This window comes from Nicotiana attenuata, chromosome 10 (genome assembly GCF_001879085.1).
Source record: "Nicotiana attenuata strain UT chromosome 10, NIATTr2, whole genome shotgun sequence".
Taxonomy (NCBI): domain Eukaryota; kingdom Viridiplantae; phylum Streptophyta; class Magnoliopsida; order Solanales; family Solanaceae; genus Nicotiana; species Nicotiana attenuata.
This window is the reverse complement of record NC_031998.1, coordinates 32,135,691-32,155,281: the sequence shown is the minus strand read 5'-3', so window position 1 is coordinate 32,155,281 and position 19,591 is coordinate 32,135,691.

Genomic DNA, 19,591 nt, shown 5'->3' with positions numbered 1-19,591 from the left:
AATGGCCCGACTCTCGAGACCTCTTGGCCTCCCTCTCCTCTCTATCCCTAGCATGCATACCCTCAATCCTCCTAGCAATGCTCACCACCTGCTGATAAGAAATAACCATCTCTAACTCACGAGCCATGCTAGACCTGATGCTGGGAATAAGCCCCTCAATAAACCGACGAACCTTCTCGCGAACCGTAGAAACCAAAGCTGGTGCATGCCTAGCTAAGTCGGTGAAACGGACATCATACTCCGAGACAGTCATAGTACCCTAGCGCAAGTGCTCAAACTCTGCACGCCAAGTTTCCCTGAGGCTCTGGGGAACATACTCTCTCGTGAACATATCTGAAAACTGAGCCCAAGTATGGGAAGCTGCCTCATCCGGACTGTCTAACTCATAAGCACGCCACCACTGATAAGCGGCTCCTCGAAGCTGGAAGGTAGTGAAGGAAACCCCGCTCGATCCTGATATACCCATGGTACGGAGGATACGGTAGCACTCCTCTAGAAATCCAAGAGCATCATCTGAGGCTAGTCCGCTGAATGTAGGAGGTTGATACTTCTTGAATCTCTCAAGCCTCTTCTGCTCCTCCTCTGAAGCTACTGCCCTCTCCTCAGGCTGAGCTGGGGCTACCGGCTGTGCAGGGATAATCTTTGGGACCTGATCAACATGCACTCGCTGCTCAGGAGCGCGGGCGGCGGGAGTCTGTGCTCCTCCCCCGGCATGGGATGTAGCTGCAGCAAGGGGAAGCAACCCTGCCTGAGCTAGAGTGGTGTACATAGTCATAAACTGCGCCAGAGTCTCCTAGAGTGCTGGAGTAGTAGTAGCATACATATCAGGTGTCTGGACTCCGGCTGGAACTGCTGGTGGCACCTCGGTGGAAACTCGTGCGGGTGCTCTGGCTGCACCACGAGCGCGTCCTCGGCCTCTACCCCAGTCCCGGCCTCTGACGGCTCCAGTAGGAGGTGCGGGGTGCCTGATCATCTCGGGTAGCACGTGTCCTCACCATTTGTGAGACAATAGAAGACAGAAGTTTAGAATTGTGATATCAGAAATCTCGCACGACAAGGAAATCAAATGAAGTGGAACTTTCCTAACAGTTATATAGCCTCTCGTAGATAAGTACAGACGTCTCCGTACCGATCCGCGAGACTCTAATAAACCGGCTTGTGATTCATGACTCCTATGAACCTAGAGCTCTGATACCAACTTGTCACGATCCAAGTTCGCCCTCCGTGAACTGTCGTGACGGCACCTAGTCTCTACGACTAGGTAAGCCTAACAATTTGCGGAAAAAGAAATAACAAAAATAAACTATCCAAAGTGCAGAAATAATACAAATCAAACTCTTATAATGAACTACATTTCCCAAAACCCGGAATCTCATGAAATCACAAGCTATGGAATAACTACAGTGTTCTAAATCCAGAGTGTCTAAACAAAAGTAAATACAGAAGGCCTAATACTATGAGAGAGCATGGAAAAGACTCCTCGGTCTGCGGACGCGGCAGACATACCTCGAAGTCTTTGATTGATCACTCTGCCTCAAGGATGGTAGGGCTGAGTCGAAGAACCTGGATCTGCACATGAAAAACATGCACAGGAAGGGCATGAGTACACCACAGCGGTACTCAGTAAGTGCCAAGCCTAACCTTGGTCGGGTAGTGACGAGGAAGGTCAGGGCCCTACTGAGGCTAAAGGAAATACAAGATATAACAGTGTAAAATAAAGCAGTATAGTTAATGCAACAGTAAGAAGTACACAAGATAGAAAGAACAACAACAACTATAACAGAAACAAATAATCACGGAAAGGAATGCAGCTCACACAGAGATAACAACCGGGATCTCCCAAGATACTGTCCTGTAGTCCCAAATATAATATCCAGCGGATCTCCCGGGATACCGTCCCGTAGTCCAACTCATAGTGCGCGGGGATCTACCGGAATCCCGATCCGTAGCCCAAATGTAAATACTCAGTACTATAGGAATCTACCGGGTGCAATCCTGTAGTTCCAATGTAAAAGTGCAGGGGGATCTCCCGGAATACAAATCCGTAGTCCCAAGGTAAACATACAGGGGGATCTCCTAGGATACCGTCTCGTAGTCCCAAAGTAAATACACAGCACCAACAAGAAGAAATACTCAATTCAATCAAATTTCACACCAAGGTAAAGCAGGTATTTCTAACCTAGCATGCTGCACATAATTCAAATAAGGCAGTAGAACAAATAAGCAATTTAAATCAATTAGACATGCTTCCCTAAGCTAACAATAGGCTTAAATTGCAAGTAGTATAAACAGGGAAGGAACCACAATTCTAAGTACTTAATGCAAACCGGATTTTTCAACAATTAGCACAAGTACGCACTCGTCACCTCACGTACAAGGCATTTCAAACATCAATAATAACAAATCCTAAGGGGAGTTTCCCCCACACAAGGTTAGACAAGCCACTTACCTCGAACTGACACAAAATCAACCCGAAATCACGTTCTTGCCATGAGTATTCGACTCCAAATGGCCCAAATCTATTCAATGCAATTGCATAATGAAAATAACACTTCAAGTAACTGATTCTACAAATAAATTCTAAGCTAATATGCGAAATTATATAAAATGACCAAAACGCCCTCCAGGCCCACGTCTCGGAATCGGGTAAAATTTACATTTTTAAAATCCTCATACTCTCAAAAGTCTAACCATACCAAAATTATCCAAATCCAATGCGAAATACCCAGTCAAAACTCGAATTCTAGGTCTATGAACTTTCTTCCAATTTTTTCCCCCAATTTTCATCTCCAATCCTAAACTAAATGACAAAACTAAGATTAGATTATAAGAATACAACCAGAAAGGGATTAGGAATCGTTATCCACTAATTTCCTCTTCAAATTCCTCCCAAAATCGCCCTCTCCCGAGCTCCAAATCAACTTTCCAACTTTTGAAACTAAACCCTCAAATTTTTGATTTTTCTGCCCTGCAAACCCGCTCCTGCGGTCCACCCATCGCATCTGCGATACCGCTTCTGCGGTTCTCACTTAAATATTCCATCTCCGCACCTGTGACCCAGTTGCTGCATCTGTGGTCCCGCAGGTGCGGTACACATCCGCTTCTGCGGTCCCTGCTCTATTTCCTCTTAGCCGCTTCTGCGGCTTGCTTCCGCGTCTGCGAGAGTCGCACCTGTGGCCTCTCAACCGCAGATGCGGTTATGACAACAGCCCAAAGAACTTCAGCTGCAATTCCATGTTTCCAACTTCCCGTTAACCACCCGAATTCATCCCGAGGCCCCCGGGACCTCAACCAAAAGCACAGACAGGTCATATACCACTATCCAAACTTATACCAATCCTTAAAACACCTAAAACAACATCAAAACATTGAATCATCATCGAATTCAAGCCTAGGAATTCCAAAAACTTTCGAATTACGCTTTCGATAAAAAAGTCTATCAAACCTCGTCCTAATGACCTAAAATTTTGCACACACGTCACCTTCAACACTATGGAGCTACTCCAACTTCCGGAACTCCATTCCGACCCCGATATCAAAATCTCACTATCGAACCGGAAATTTCAAAATTCAACTTTCAGCATTTCAAGGCTAAATGAGCTGCGGACCTTCAAAACACAATCCGAACGTGCTTCTAAACCCGAAATCACCCAACAGAGCTAACGGAACCATCGGAATTCCATTCCGAGGTTGTCTTCACACTGCTACGACTATGGTCCAAATTCGAAAACTTAAACTCTCATTTAGGGACTAAGTGTCCCAAAACTCTCCGAATTTCCAAATAAATCTTCCCGGCAACTCACAATAGCAGAAATAAACACGGGGAATGCAGTTAATAGGGGATCGGGGCGTTAATTCTTAAAACGACCGGCCGAGTCGTTACAAGTATCATGTATTTCTGTATGATTCTCAATTACTGAATGTTGAACACCTATATTTGGGCCTGAGGCCGTAGTTTATGCTTTATGCATTTTTGGGCCTGAGGCCGTAGTTATGTATACGTATACTTGGGCCTGAGGCCGTAGCTTGTGCACATATATATTGGGCCCGAGGCCGTAGCTCATTCAGATAAACAGGTTGTTTATCATTCAGAAGGGGGAGTATTCATATCCTTACTTCCTTTGTTCAATTAAATTATTAGTTACCATTTCAGTTATCAGTTATCATTTCAGTTACCAATCATCAGTTCAGTTATCAGTTATCATTTCAGTTTCAGTTTCAATAGTTATCATTTCAGTTATCAATTATCAATTTTCAGTTATCAGCTTAGTTTCAGTTCAGCATTTATAATTCTTTCTTTCAGTTGCTTTACATACCAGTGTAATTCAAATGTACTGACATCCCTTTTGCCCGGGGCCTGCATCTTACGATGTAGGTAATGATTTAGAGGTTGACGATTCAGAACGCTAGGATTCTCGTATTAGCTATTTGGTGATCCCCAGTTCGTTCGGGGCATTATCATTATCTTACAGTCTTCAGTATTTTAAGACGATCAGTGTTTTCAGTACTTCATTAGAGGCTTCATAGACTAGAGTATCAATTAGACAGGGTCACAAGCTTTTTGTGTTAAGCAATGTTGGCTACAGACATGACGTAGACTTGTATTAGTGTTTCCACACTTTCATTTTTATCATTCAAACTTTCAGTATATCAGCATGTGTTAGTTTATCTTCTGCATTTAGTATGTTATGATATCACATGTTGATTCAGCCAGCCAGTTGGTTCGCTCGGTCACATGTAGTCTGGCACTAAGTGCCGTGTTACAAAGCTTGGTATCAGAGTACTAGGTTCAGGAGTCCTAGGGAGTCTATGAAGCCGTGTCCAGTGGAGTTTCCTTTATATGTGTGTGTCGGCTACTCATATAAATAGTTAACTACCAAGACATCCAGGATTGTTTCATTTCATTCTACTCTAGATCGTGCCATGAAGCTTAGAGCAATAGTTAACCTTCTCTTCCTATCAAATTCCGAACGTATTGGATGCCCAAGCGACGCGCAGGAGAAACCTAAGGTCCTAGAGAGGATAATTTTCCATTGGGGTATAACTATGGAGTACAAGTTGGTAAATATGATACTTGAGAGGATGTTAAAAGTGGGATACAATGGATAGTAGTACAGATTAGAGCATAACCTTATCAGAAAGTACAAAAGCAGTTATCATGTCTTATGGTTTTCGGTTTACCTCAGTTACCAGTTATACAGTCTTTCAGTTAGCGGTTTATGGTTATTCAGTATGCCAGTTATTTGTTATTTAGTTACCGGATCTCCAACTTTTAGTGTATCCAACTTCTCCTGACTTGTGAGTATACGGTGATGCCTACGGGGTGCTAAAAGAAAATGTAAGTAACAGTGATTATTGAGAAATCGCCCATGTTTTAGGTCCGGATTATGACCCAAGACTCGCCGAATTATGTAGGAAGTGATTTATGAGATGATGTTATCTCTGAATTACATGTTTGTGTATGGTAGTGTATCCGTATGTGTTTTACCTCACAGAACAATTTCATTTTTAATTCTTAGAAATTGAGCTACAAGTTGGATGATGATAATGTAGATGTCAAACCCTACAGTGTAGCAGGTTAAGAATGTGACTGCAACTAGCATAGAATTGGTCATTATAGTTTTGGACAGAAAAGAGACTACGGGCAAAATTCCTAGCAGTCAGAAATGTTTGACATTACCAAAGATGTATTTTTCATACGACTCATGCATATGACTAAGAAGACATGATGTATGAAATGAGAATCAACAGCAACCAATATTGAATTTCAGGGAATGATTTTAAGTTGTCCAGTTTTATTCATACTAGAACTAGAAAGTACCACCTTAGTAAGTTACTATAAGAAGTGGGTATTATTGTGAGATAAAGATATGACAGTTCCCCTTAGGTATGTGACTAAGTGTTTACCCCAATCGTTTATAGTTTGATAGATTTTGAAGTGTATAGAAATTAGATATTCCAATTTTGTTTAATACCGATGAAATTTCCCTAAGTGTGATCCATGTACAAAGTACAAAAGAAAGATAGTGTGCGATCATAGAATAGGGTCAGATGGTGAGGGAAGTTAGGAATAACCTTATGCTTCACTTTAGTTATTCAAAGCAGAGCAAGAAAAAATGGTGCTAGCAGGTGGTTAGTAAAAGAATAGTAAATAAATTTTGAGTAAATATAGTGAATTAGCAATTTCAGCAGAGCTAGTAGAGGTAAGATTTGATTCACTTAGCCAGGTTAACTCTAGTGAGTGGATGACAGTTTGAAATATCGAACATGTGTTAGAACCCAAAGAGTTTAAGTTAAACCCGAAGTACAGTGACAGTGGAAAAAAAATCAGCTAGCAGTAAGAGATCAACTACAAAGGAATAGCCTTTAAGAATTATCGAAAAGAGGTTTCCCCAGGATTGACAGTGTAAGCAGAGTTAAATCATTAAGATTGTATATGATAGTTGTGAATACATTAGCTTTCCCTTATGTAAGTAATTTAGTTTTTCCTAGTAAGGAAGATTTCTTAGGAGTAAGTTGAAAGATGAGTCGTCATTGTCATAAAGTGCAAAAAAAAAAATTTGCAGAAGATAAGAAAAGTTGTTCAGATCTCAACAAAAGAGAATGATCCGCAAGTACAAGATCCTAACCTTTGTTTTATGGGAGAGGTGTGAAAATCATCAGTAAGCCCAGTTAGAGATTTGAAATCCACATAGTTAGCATGGGGCAGAAAAACTATAAAATCATGCCCAGTTATGTATTACGAGGATAGTGCCATTGCACGAGACTCTAATATTCCGAGTAGTGGTCAATGAATTAGCTCACAACAATACTATAAGTGTTTTTAAGAAGTGCTTAAGAAGATAATCAAGTGTGGGAAGTATAGCTCATGAATGAGGTAGACAAGAGAACTATGTTGAAAGAAGTTCACTGCTTAGCCAAGGTAGGAGTTCGACTTTCGGACACCAAAGAGAGTGGAGTTGTTGTCTAGAACAGGACCTGTTCCTCCTTAGTAGCCGAAGTGAAGGAGAAACGGTTTGATGATCCCTACTTGTTGTAGCTGAAATAGGGGATTCACATGCATAAGATGATGGCTTTTGAACAAGGGAGAGATGATGGTACTTTGAGGTACCAGGATAGATTGTGTGTTCCAACCATAGATGGACTTAGCGAAGGAGGAAGATGTTATAAGCCCATAATTCTAGGTATTCTAACCACCTAGGTTTGCCAAAGATGTATCATGATCTTAAGGAGATTTAGTGGTGGAACGACATGAAAAGAGAGTTGCAGACTTTGTGGACAAGTGTCTGAATTGTCAGCAAGTGAAAGTCGAGCAGCAGAAAACCAAGTGTTTATCTCAGAACACACACATCCTTTAGTGGAGATGGTAAATATGGACCTTATAATAGGATTATCTCGCTCATTTTGAAAGCATGATTTTTATGGGCGAAGGTGTAGATTGCCAATTAGTTGGTTCGAAGTTGGCGAAGCGGAGTTGCTGGGACTAGATTTGGTCAATCAGTCTATGGAGAAAGTCAAGTGATTCAAGAGCATTTGTAGACAGCTCAGAGTTGCCAAAGTCCTATTTGAACATGCAACATAGAGACCTAGAGTTTCAAGTTGATGATTGGGTGTTTCTGAACGTTTTGCCTATGAAAGGTGTTATAAGATTTGGGAAGAAAGGAAAGCTCAATCCCAGATACATCGGGCCATATAGGATCCTATGAAGGATCGGGCAAGTAGCTTATGAGTTAGAGTTTTCACCAGAATTGGCGGTTGTACACCAGTATTTCACGTGTCATGTTATAACATTCAAGTTTCCAGTATTCAAATCTCATGTCACGACATTTGTGTTTCCAGTATTTAGATCTCATGTTAGAACATTCAAGTCAGTTTAGTACTCAGATACTCATGTCAGTCCAATACTCGGATATTCATGCCAGCTTAATACTCAGATATTGATGGGAGTTTAGTGATCAGATATTCACGTCAGTTCAACGCTCGATTATTCATGCCAGTTCAGTATTCATATATCCACGTTAGTTCAGAATTCACGTACCCATAACAAACAAGTATTCATGTATATGTATCATATTATGCGTATTATTATGCCCTATGGAGCAAGTGTTATGCTCTGTTTGCTGGTAGGTATTTTGGAGAAATGTCGAAGGTATCTAACCTTCTCATTCAGACCTTAGAATGCAATCTCCATGTCTTTTAGTGTTTAGTCAATTTAGCAGCCATTCAGTCTAGTACCTATCCAGTTTAGTATCTCATCAGCTCAGTAATTGTGTATTCATTCAGTTTAGTATGCAAGTGTAAATGAAAGTTCATGTTCCCACCAGACCCATTTAAGTTCCGAAGTTAGCCGAAGATACAACCAAGACAATCACTCGAGGACGAATGATCCCAAGGGGGATATAATGTAACACCCCATAATTTTGAATCAGTTGTGGATGCATTAAATGAGTATTAATGTGATGGTTATCAATTGGTTATGATAATAAGTGTACGAGGCATATCATATGTGATTTGGGATCCAAGGAGAGACCTAAGTCTAAGCCAAGTTGGAAAATTACATGATAGACTAAAATTCCAAATGAGTACGCACAAGACCACACTTTGGACGATCATACCTACATATATATAAGGTTTTATGTGATTCACAACCTATCAAATGAAAGATCTTCGAGTCTAGTTTCTAACGCTTCAAACCGTTCGTCATTTGGACATTCCTACAAGAATTTATGATCAAATTACTAAAGGCTGGCGGAGGAGTGTGCGGATGCGGAGCATCCGAGGCCGCGTCTGAAAAGAGGGGCTGGCAGTGAAGTGCTGCCATAGCATCCAGGTCAGCATCCGAGCTCCTGAGAGGAGTGAAGTGGGGATGCGAAGCATCCGAGGCCGCATCCGAAATTTAGGCCTATAAACACAATTTCAGGGTCCATCTTCCCCCATTTCTTTTGGACGACTTTTAGGGTTTTCCTCCACTCTCTCAAGACCTCCAACCCCTCCCATCTTCAAGCTGAGCAATCCCCATTATCTTGGTGTGAAATTCCATAATTTCTACACTAATACTGATGAAATCTACTCATAAAATACTTAGATCTTCAAGAGATTTCTTCAAGAACTCAAAGGAGGGTTTTGCAAAGATTTCTTCCAAAAAAGGTAATCCTACACCCTTAGACTTACATGTATGAATTTATTAAGGGAATATGAGTATGAATAAGTATTGGAACTCTTGGTATGGTGATTGGAAGCCCATAAGTTCCCTATTTAATTACATAACTATTGTAGAGATTGAAGATGATTAATTGATGGAATTTTGTTGGTTGGGTATGGATGGATGGTCATATATGTGATGTTGGAAGTTATAAATTGGTTAATTATGATGGTGGGATAAATTGTTGATGAATGGTGGTAGTTGGATGAACTAATTATATGGTGATGAGATGTAGAGATTTATGCCTACAAGGTGTTTGATAATATGCCTAAATGGCTTAAGTTATGGAATTTGTTACTAATATTGGTTCCACTGGATATTGCTATTGTAGATTGAAGGTTCTTAATATTGTGGATCATTGTAGTAGCACTAAGGGAAAAAATTGAGGTATGTGAGGCTAACTCTATTTAAGTTTGGGAATGTCTATGATTCTCCCTACGTCCCATTCATTATGACTATTACTAGTTTCCTCAGAAAGTAATTATTTCTTAGTTCCATGAATATTCATAGAACTTCTATTATCTAGCTTCGTAACTCATTCATGAATTTCATTCTAAACGTTGTGAAATCAGTGAATAATCAATATACACTTGGGTTTGATGCTCATGAGTCTCAGTCTAGATTACTCAGCATGTCATAAACAGTTGAAGTTTCAATTTTCATAATCAGTTCATGAATACATGTCTCAGTCCAGTTCTATTTAGCATTCGAGTATCGTGTAACTCAATATGATTCAGTATTTCAGTATCATGTATTTCAGTATGATTCTCGATTCCTGAATGTTGAACGCCTATATTTGGGCCTGAGGCCGTAATTTATATGCTTTATGCATGTTTGGGCCTAAGGCCGTAGTTTATGGTTTATGCATTTTTGGGCCTGAGGTCGTAGTTATGTATATGTATACTTGGGCCTGAGGCCGTAGCTTGTGCACATATATATTGGGCCCAAGGCCATATCTTATTCAGATAAACAGGTTGTTCATCATTTAGAAGAGGGAGTATTCATATCCTTACTTCCTTTGTTCAATTAAATTATTAGTTATCATTTCAGTTATCAGTTATCATTTTAGTTACCAATCATCAATTCAGTTATCAGTTATCATTCAGTTTCAGTTTCAATAGTTATCATTTCAGTTATCAATTATCAATTTTTAGTTATTAGCTTAGTTTCAGTTTCAGCATTTATAATTCTTTCTTTCAGTTGCTTTACATACCAGTGCAATTCAAATGTACTGACGTTCCTTTTTCCCGGGGCCTGCATCTCACGATGCATGTAATGATTTACAGGTTGACGATTCAGAATGCTGGGATTCTCGTATTAGCTATTTGGTGATCCCCAGTTTGTTTGGGGCATTATCATTATCTTACAGTCTTCAGTATTTTCAGACATTCAGTGTTTTCAGCACTTCATTAGAGGCTTCATAAACTAGAGTATCAATTAGACAGGGTCACAAGCTTTTTGTGTTAAGCAATGTTGGCTATAGACATGACTCAGACTTGTATTCAGACTTTTAGTATATCTGTATGTGTTAGTTTATCTTCTGCATTTAGTATGTTATGATATCACATGTTGATTCAGCCAGCCAGTTAGTTCGCTCGGTCACATGTAGTCAGGCACCGAGTGCCGTGTTACGTCCAGGCCATCAACTTCAAAAACATCCAAAACCAAAAATATTGTCGTCTAGTTTTATAATTGTAATCAATAGCTTAAAGTAAAAGTAGAAACAACAAACAAGAATGTGGTAGTGTAATTTGAGGCACATCATACATTTACACTAAATATATACCTATTCTCATTCTAACTCCCAGTGGATTCGACCCCGACTTGCGTTGGGTTTTATTATTACATCGACCGCCTCACTACCTATATTTGTGGTGTGAGTTTGAACGACGTCAAGCCACCCGTATCACTCCACCCTGACAATATCATTAGCCACCTATATCACTCTAATAGCCACCCGTATCATTCCTCGTAATAGCCACTCTTATCGCTCCGCTCGGACAATAACACGATTGCCACCCGTATCACTACGTACATTCAACAACAGTGAGATGCCACCCTTATTACCTGCATAACAACAACAGTGAAATGCCACCCTTATACTCCGCATAACAACAACCAATCCACACAACAATTCACATGTGCTACATCACAGTAACAATATATCAACTCGTACCACAAGTGCCCATAGGACATGACCTTTCCAAAAGAACCAACAATATCAATATTTCAACAAAAACTAGCCCACGGCTCAAACACAATGTGTTTATATTCTCAATAACAAAAAACGAACGAGAAAGTAACTCAACCATGAACATCACTCTCTTGAAGCACGACTTCCACTAAAAATAGATTAACTATTTTCAATAACTTCCACTTCAATTAACTTCTTAAGGATAAACTCGATAATGAAGGTATTGTCATGAAATGTCAAACTTCGGATTCTAGCGTATGAAATAGGCTAACAATGAAAGAAATGGCACGAACTAGAAACTACGTCAAAATTCATGAGAATGACATGGTGACAAAAAAAATATCATGTAACAACAATTTCGATTAAGAGTAACTCAACAATAAAAGAAGTCACATAATGATAAAAGAGGTAACAACTTCGAATAAAGCAAATAAGAGTAAACTTAACAAGTAAAGGACGTGACATGTAACAACAACTTCAAGTAAAGCATGCGAAAGTAAACAAGACAATTAAAAGATATAACATGTGCTAGCAATACTAAATAAATACATGAAAGAAGCCTAAGAGTTTAAACCGGTCAATTTTCACATATAAGTGATGTCGCCCAAATTCACACCGCTAATTGGGATTGTGAAGCGATTGATGCAATTATAATTACCCAACGTGAGTCAGGGTCGATTCCACAAAAAGCTTATTAGATTAGGTATATATCTAGACTAAGCGTATGATGTGCCCAAAATGCACTTCCACTTGTTTGGTTGTTTCTTTCTACTTCTAATGTTTATGCTAATGTTTGTAAATGAAAATCTAGAGAATGATATTTTTGGTGTTGTTGTTTTTCAAGTTGATAAAAGATTAGGGTCGTGACTTCCAACCTAGGTGGTTACCTAACGGGTTGTGTGTTTTAGGGAAAGTTTGATTTATCGGGGTGTGATATAGCAATCACACGTAATTACCCACTCTATACCTCTCGGTAGTTAGAGTGGTTTTGCCTAATTTGGCTTTCCAAGTCCAAATGGGTATTTCACAAGACAAGTGATAGATGCTCAAGTCGGGTCTTACTATCTCTAAATTCAACCCTTTAATTGGAGCTATCAATTTCTTGAGTTCACCCCAATTCCTTGTTAGCCAAGTTTTCCTAGACTTAGTCTCTTTTTCTCAAGTAATGAATAAGTCAATTAGGCATGAATCAATGTATGGCTAAATATCACTAACCCAATCACAAACAAGCCCTAAATTAAACACCCATTAGGTACCCACACTAGGGTTGGGTCACAACCCTAGCTAAGAAATTAACTACTCATGGAGGAAATTGAAGAAACTAAAGAATAAAATAAGATTAAACTCATAATAAATAATAAAGGGAAGAAAATCCAATGTCAAAATGATAAACTATTACAAAGTTGCCCAAAGCATTGAAGGAAAAACGGCTATCTACTTTCTGATGTTAAACATAACCTAATTTTGACAAAAGAACTATTTATACCCAGCTAAAATTATTGGACAAAATTGCCCCTACGGAGGTTCTTCGACCACACAATTCTTTGTGCGGTCCGCACTTTGGTGTTGGCTTAACAGGATGGACTTTTGCGGCCGCACAATTCTTGGTTGCGGCCGCACTTCTTCAGATTCTGGGGATCGCACAATTATGAGTGCGGCCGCACTCTTGAGTTTGAGCTTTGACATGGAAGGCTTCTGCGGACCACACATTTCTGAGTGCGACTGCACTTTTGATTCTGCGGCCGCACAATAATGGTGCATTCCGCACTTCTCCATGCACTTTGTATAGAAAATCTGACAGAGAGTCTTCATAGTCTGCAGCCGCACACAATATTGTGCGGTCCGCACTTTGCTCTTTTCTTTGCTTTGTTTTAGTCCTTGTCCAAAATTACTCCTTCTTGAGTTGATTTTAATCTCTTTGGCTCATTTTCCAATAATCCTACAAGCAAGCACATTTTATTAGTTCTCGGGAATACCTTTAAGCATTTTTTAGCTAAAACGCAAGTAAAAAAGTGCGAATAAGTAGTCAAAATCCCTACTTATCAACTCCAGCAAACTTAAGCTTTTGCTTGTCCTCAAGCAAATAAGGTAGTTCCCACCTCTACAAGGGAAGATCTATTTCAGCTAGCCTAAGGTGAATCAAACACACATCAATTGGGACCAACAATTACCCACAACACTTATGAATTATCAACAAGGCAATGATTTGACTTTTCAAGTTCAATAGTTCAAATGTGACACTAGAGCATCAAGAGTTGACTTTATTCATCAAGGAAGTTCGCTCTTTCATGTAGGCCATTGTGGATCCCAAACTCCTCCTCCTCTACTCTCCGTTAGCATATCTCAAGGAAGTTCATCAAGGAAGTTCGCTCTTTCATGTAGGCCATTGTGGATCCCAAACTCCTCCTCCTCTACTCTCCGTTAGCATATCTCACTTTAGAATGTAACACTCATTCAAGGATTGTGAAAAGTTCGCTCATCTCTCTCAAAAGAATTTTACAAGTACAGCTCTAAGTACCATGTGCTTGCCCCTCATGTAAATCACCACTAATGTAAGCTCACTCGACTTGAAATCATGTAGGGCTTTTCGGGATGTAATGAAGGCTTTTGGACTAAGGTAGGATTTGTTGGAAATAGAATGGTTTCATCTTTCCTTAAGCACTCCATTTTCACCTTTTTGGCTCATACTTCGACTCTTTGAGTCATTTTCTTTTTTCTCGAGGGACTAGAGAGACATAACGTCACTCTTTCTTGGCCATGATATTCATTTTCTCCTTCTTTGTTTACTCCATGACTTTCATTTTTTCTTTGGATCCTTTGAACTCTTTACTTTATTCACTTTTTTTTCTTTTTGTTCTTTTTTTTTTACCTCCCTTTTCTTCATTTCTTTCCTCTTCTTTGTACCTTTATCACTTTGAAACTTCTCGTCTCTCCCCCAAACTTATGTTTTAGCCAATTATTTCTCAAGAATGCTAAGGAAAGATCGGGTGCCAAGAGAGGGTCATTACAAAATGGATAAAGGCTTGTAACGTGGTTATTAAATGAAAAAGGGCTTAGGCTCAAATGGGTTGACTAGGGATATCACATTGGCAGGCTATGGAAAATTTCAAATTGAATCAAGGAGAGCCTACAATCATTTCTCAAGCCAAGCCAAACTTAGAATTTCGCCTAGAAAAACATTCGGGGCAAGTTGTAGACTATTAGCACGGGTACTTGGACTTGCAACAAAAATATCACTTCTTACACAATTGGATTGTCAAAGAGGATAGAGTCAAGGGCCTACAACAACCATATTCAAGATTGAAAATCACTAATGGTTCAGCTAAACCACTCGATGATTGCTCAAGTCAACACAAGAGTCTAAAGGTCACTAATTAGAGCTATTTCTTGCCAAGAACTTGTTTTTAACCATAAGGCCGTAGGTAAATGTATTGGTACCAAGTGAAGCATGCTTGAGACCCTTTTATTCATTACTACTATTTTACTTAAACATAAAAAACACACTCAATCCCTTAAGAAGGTTGTCACGCCATCTGTCGTTGGAAAGAGCCACCCGGTCAACACAAAATCCACCTTTGAAAAGAACCGTGGCACTAAGAAAACCAAAGGCTTATTGCTCACTTAAACATAAAAAGAAGCTACCAAATAAAAAAGAAGCTATTAAAGTAAATAAGAAGCTATATGATTATGAAAAACAAACTCAAGAAGCTATGAAATAAACTACGGAAAGTAAGACAAATGAATATACAAACCGAGGGGAATAGAACATATACATCAAAAGAGAGGGAGTAATATATACATAATGAAAGGGAGAATAAAGATAAAATAAAAAGAGTATTAAATTTATTACAAACCGATGTCATATCAAAATAGACCACCCCCCTGAATAAGAACAAGCATTGTCCTCAATGCTTAATAACAATAAGAATAAGGAAGGGTAGAGAGCTAAGAGAACTCCCTATGTGGTATTAGTGTGCATGGGGTCATCAGCATCCTAGGGATCCTCCAACTGAATCTCATCGTCCTCCGGTCGGGGAATAATGGGGTTGGTGAACATCTGGAGCATCTCCTCAGCGGTGTGGGCAGCAAGGTCTGGCTCCTCAGACTGGCCGGCTGCTGTATCTGATGCCTTAGGTACTGGTGGTACCTCTGGTGCTACTGGTGCTGACTCCATCAGAAGGTCAAGTGGAATATCTCCAGCTGATGCAAGCTTGGCCACATTTGTGCGCAACCTATCCACTGATTTCTTTGATGCCTGAGATTTCCACATCTTCTTCACCTATTTACCCAACACCTCAATAGCTCTCCCGTGCTCCACCACTGTATCCATGATGGTCTTCTGATTTTCCAGGATCTTCTTCAATGTTTCCTGCACTGATGGAGGTACCTGAGGTGCTGCTGGGGTAGAGGACTGTGCTTCAACAACACTGTATATGTAAGATAGCTTTGAAGTAGCTGTCTATATCCAGTTGTTGAGACTCGCCAATGTTTGGGAGGCTCGTAGTGCAGTGAGTGGATATGTGGAAGAGGCAGGCACTAGCACTGATGTAGATGGTCTAGAAGGTGGAGGTTGTTGCATGTCAGATGTCTCCGTGGAAGGGCCGACTGCTGTGGAAGGCATGACAGCTGTAGAAGGCTCAGCAGCTAAATCTGTAATCACCACCGTTGGCTCATCAGACTGGCCACTGATGGTAGTTGCCTTACCCTTGAACTTTGGGTTTCCATGACCTTGCAAAGAGTACCATGAGAAAGGCTTTTTAGCCCGCACCTTTTGATCAAAACTCCTCGGCGCCACCTTTGCATCCGTGAGGTATTCTATGAGTGTGTTGGGGTACGTGTAGGAGCTTTCACCTTTTTGGACCACCAATGACATTTTGGCCGACATGATGGCACCCACATTTATTGGGTATCCGGCCATGATGGATTCCACCAAAACTGCTTGGGGGAGTGGAAGATTGTTTTCATTTCGGCTCGGGTCTAAACGGCTGCATACAAAAGTTTGCCACCCTTTTGCTTCAAAATTGAAGGTGGCCCGAGCAATGGGAACCCCCGCTTTGATCCACGGTGGTGGTGGTCCTAGAGCTGTCGATATCTCTGTTATTTATGCTTAGGTGGCAATAAGTGACTACTTAGTCACCCTTTACCTTGGTGGCTTCTTGCCACGTTGTTTGGGGATAATATAAGTTTTTTTATTCGCTTATTAGTTAATCGGGTAATGTCCCGTTACCCGGTAATTAACCAATTACCCGCATAATTTAAAAATACCACAAATTACTTAAAATTCTATTTATTTTTAAAATACTTCATATATACTTTATATATTATATTACCGTGGTCATATGGTACCTTGCATGGTACTAGTCCATAAATACGGGGTATTATAACTTGGACCGTATTTTATCCCAAATTGCCAATTTTCGACGAAACTCATTTTCTTCTATTTGCTTACCTTCTCTCCTTCACGAATTTACTCATCACGTGTTTGAAATAGCATACTGCTTATAATTCCAAAATAATCTCAAAATAATCTCATTCCCGGACTTACGTCGATTAACTTACATCGAAACTTTAGCATACGAAAATGCGGGATGTAACATCTCATTCCCGAGTTTTCATCAATTCACTTATGGCATATTTTCACGTACGAAAACATGGGGTGTAACATTATTCCCCCCTTTGAAACATTCGTCCTCGAATGTTGACTGATGCACTTATGCTTCTCATAACCTATGTCTTCCGAATACTTTAGTACTCTCTTTGCCATCTAGGCAATTGTTCTATGAATAAATCCAAAGGCCAAGGGATTCCCCCCTTTAGGCCTCTTTCTCATACCACGACTTGTGGTTGGAATCCTCCCAATCTCGTAACCATTGCTACTTTCTATCATGCAGTCTGTACAACTCTGACCTTGTAAGTGCACCTATGCGACTCTTCTTTCCTTTTTCCTCCAATTTTTAGCCATTACTAAAGTTCTTCACTTGGCACTTTGCCGAACTTAGGAATGTTACCATATCTTGTTTCATAGACCTGGTTATCCTTCTGCATGATTTTACTTAGGTCATACTGTACCAGAACTTTTAATTTAATTTATCGTTACTAAGGTCTGCTTCCATTCCAGGTTACTCCCGTTGCTCATCCCATATGTATTATTCTTAAGTCGTTTAATGCTTCCTCATTACAGTTCATCTTAAGAATGACAGCCTGATCTCATCTCATACTGTTGAACTTTTATCCATCTATTGTTGATTCATCCTAATGTTGATCCATCATCTATCACTGATAACTTGACCTCTTATGTAACACTGCCTCTAGGGCTCACGTCTCATTAGAGGATATCTGAAGCAACTAGACTGATCCACTTGGGGCGATACCATGCTTCCATAATCGTATTTCATAGCATCCCAATGTGATTCACCTTACTTGGGTATTTTTCATTATCAGGGCAGCATTTCATTTATTTTTAAATGTTATTAATCTTAGACTCATTTGAGTTCATTCAGGCTATACTAAACATTCTATAACTTAGAGAAACCATTAGCTCTCTTGTTCTCATGGGCTTAATCCCGATGACTTATATATTCTCGTCACCTTCTCATTCGCCCTTTCTTATCCTTACTCCTGCCTTCCTAGAACTCTGTCGATTTACTATACTTTAGCTCGGGACTTCCACATATCTATTTATACTACTCACAACCTTCCTTCAACTTGTTTGCACCATAGATTTCCTTGTACTATTCCGAAACAGCAAGCGAGACATCAAGTCGTCTCTATCTCTTCTTTATTCTCTTAAATATTCCTCTTGGTACCTAGAAACAATAGGCTGGAAGATACGCCACTGACGACGCTGCTATCTATCCTGGATACTGAATCCCAGCGCTTCTAGTATTTTACCTGAAGTGTGGACAACTCTCATCCTTCTATACTTGAGTATTTCGTACGTTGTTCACCTTTACCTTACTTACATTAAAATATCACCTCACATTCTTCTATCTCTCTTTCATAACCTCCCTCCTACATAGGTATAAATCACATCTACCATTTGAAGCTCTATTATAGTACTTGCACCTATGGTGCCTATACAATCCGGTGGGAGCTCCATACTGAATTCTTATGAGGCTGGTATTTTTCTAACCGGCTTTATCGTAGAGCTGTTATAGAATATGGTTGTTGTGCTATCCCTCTTGCACCTCTAATATTAAGAGTGATTCTGCTATGTTCTTAATCATGATTACTATAACTTCTGGGCCCAATAATCGGATTCCTGATTTACTTCGTTAATGTAACTCTTTAGTTTCCTCTTCCCTCTGATCAACCTTTGTGTAGGCTTAAGCTATCTTTCGATCTGCAGCTCATGGTATTAGTTATTACTTTAGCCTTTCATGGGCACTATGGAATATCCATGATACAATCTTCTAGCAATTCAATTCTTTGTCTATGACCTAGACTCATTTTTTTCTTTTAACTTATACCGAAGTCTTCTACGGCTATATGATTATTAACATATATGTATACTCCGAAATCGCAAGTGCGTTCATAACGTAACTAACTCTGGATTAATGGTCGAAGAATTCCTTTCGTTCCTTCTCAACTTCCTTTAAACGTAAGCTATTACTTTTCCTGGTCTTTTTCCCTCGTTGTTGCGTGCACACTTAGCTTATCTTAGTGCCCACATATATTGGAATTCCATACAACTCATATGATCATGAATATTACTTTTAATTTTACTTCCCGTTCATTAGCCACGGTAGGTGCCACTTTCCTTTGGAGTGCTTACAATGTTGTTGTGAGACTGTTGTTACACGACCATTTCCTCTTTAGGTCATTGTGCTCAGGTTGAAGCCTCCTTCCTTATTTCTTCAGCTAGTCTTTCATTGTAGTACTTAGGGAGAACCCTTGAATTTTGTAAAGCCATGAGCTTATTACGGACCTCTTGATGTCCTTCCTTGCCTATTATCGTCCGTAGTTGCTCACCTCCGTGCCCTTGTGCTTGTAGGGTTCCTTCTGAACTGATATTTTGACTGCCTTCCCAATGGAACTTTCTTTCATCCCCATAACACTCATACGGTACCTTTAACTACCCCGACTCCTATTTGAATATATCTCAAGTATTATAATGACATTATTGCGAGGCTGAATTCTCCATGTTAGGGTTTACTACATTTATCTTGCATGATTTGCTGATTTGTCTTTATCCT